Source organism: Triticum dicoccoides, chromosome 7B (assembly GCF_002162155.2).
Source record: "Triticum dicoccoides isolate Atlit2015 ecotype Zavitan chromosome 7B, WEW_v2.0, whole genome shotgun sequence".
Classification (NCBI taxonomy): Eukaryota; Viridiplantae; Streptophyta; class Magnoliopsida; order Poales; family Poaceae; genus Triticum; species Triticum dicoccoides.
In genome coordinates, this window is record NC_041393.1 from 2,718,883 (window position 1) to 2,720,160 (window position 1,278).

Here is a 1,278-nt window from a genome sequence, read left to right on the forward strand (position 1 = left end):
AGACCCGTTGACTAAGCTTCTCTCACGAGCAAAACATGATCATACCTTAGTACTCTTTTGGGTGTTAATCACATAGCGATGTGAACTAGAATATTGACTCTAGTAAACCCTTTGGGTGTTGATCACATGATGATGTGAACTATGGGTATTAATCACATGCAGATGTGAATATTGGTGTTAAATCACATAGCAATGTGAACTAGATTATTGACTCTAGTGCAAGTGGGAGACTGAAGGAAATATGCCCTAGAGGCAATAATAAAGTTATTATTTATTTCCTTATATCATGATAAATGTTTATTATTCATGGTAGAATTGTATTAACCGGAAACATGAGACATGTGTGAATATATAGACAAACATAGTGTCACTAGTATGCCTCTACTTGACTAGCTCGTTTATCAAAGATGGTTATGTTTCCTAGCCATGGACAAAAGAGTTGTCATTTGATTAACGGGATCACATCATTAGGAGAATGATGTGATTGACTTGACCCATTCCGTTAGCTTAGCACTTGATCATTTAGTATGTTGCTATTGCTTTCTTCATGAATTATACATGTTCCTATAACTATGAGATTATGCAACTCCCGTTTACCGGAGGAACACTTTGGGTGCTACCAAATGTCACAACGTAACTGGGTGATTATAAAGGCGTACTACAGGTGTCTCCAAAGGTACGTGTTGGGTTGGCGTATTTCGAGATTAGGTTTTGTCACTCCGATTGTCGGAGAGGTATCTCTGGGCCCTCTCGGTAATGCACATCACAATAAGCCTTGCAAGCAATGTAGCTAATGAGTTAGTTACGGAATGATGCATTACGTAACGAGTAAAGAGACTTGCCGGTAACGATATTGAACTAGGTATTGGATACCGACGATCGAATCTCGGGCAAGTAACATGCCGATGACAAAGGGAACAAAGTATGTTGTTATGCGGTTTGACCGATAAAGATCTTCGTAGAATATGTAGGAGCCAATATGAGCATCCAAGTTCCGCTATTGGTTATTGACCGGAGAGTTACGGGAATTCGCCGGAGAGTATATGGGCCTTATTGGGCCATACGGGAATAGAGGAGAGAGGCTGAAAGGAAGGAGGCGCGCAGCCCCCCTCTGGTCCGAATTGGACAAGGGGTGCGGCCCCCCTTTCTTTCCTCCTCTCCCCCTCTTTCCCCCTTTCTCCTACTCCAACAAGGAAGGAGGGAGTCCTACTCCCGGTGGGAGTAGGACTCCCCTTGGCGCGCCCCTCCTAGGCCGGCCGCCACCTCCCCCCTTGCTCC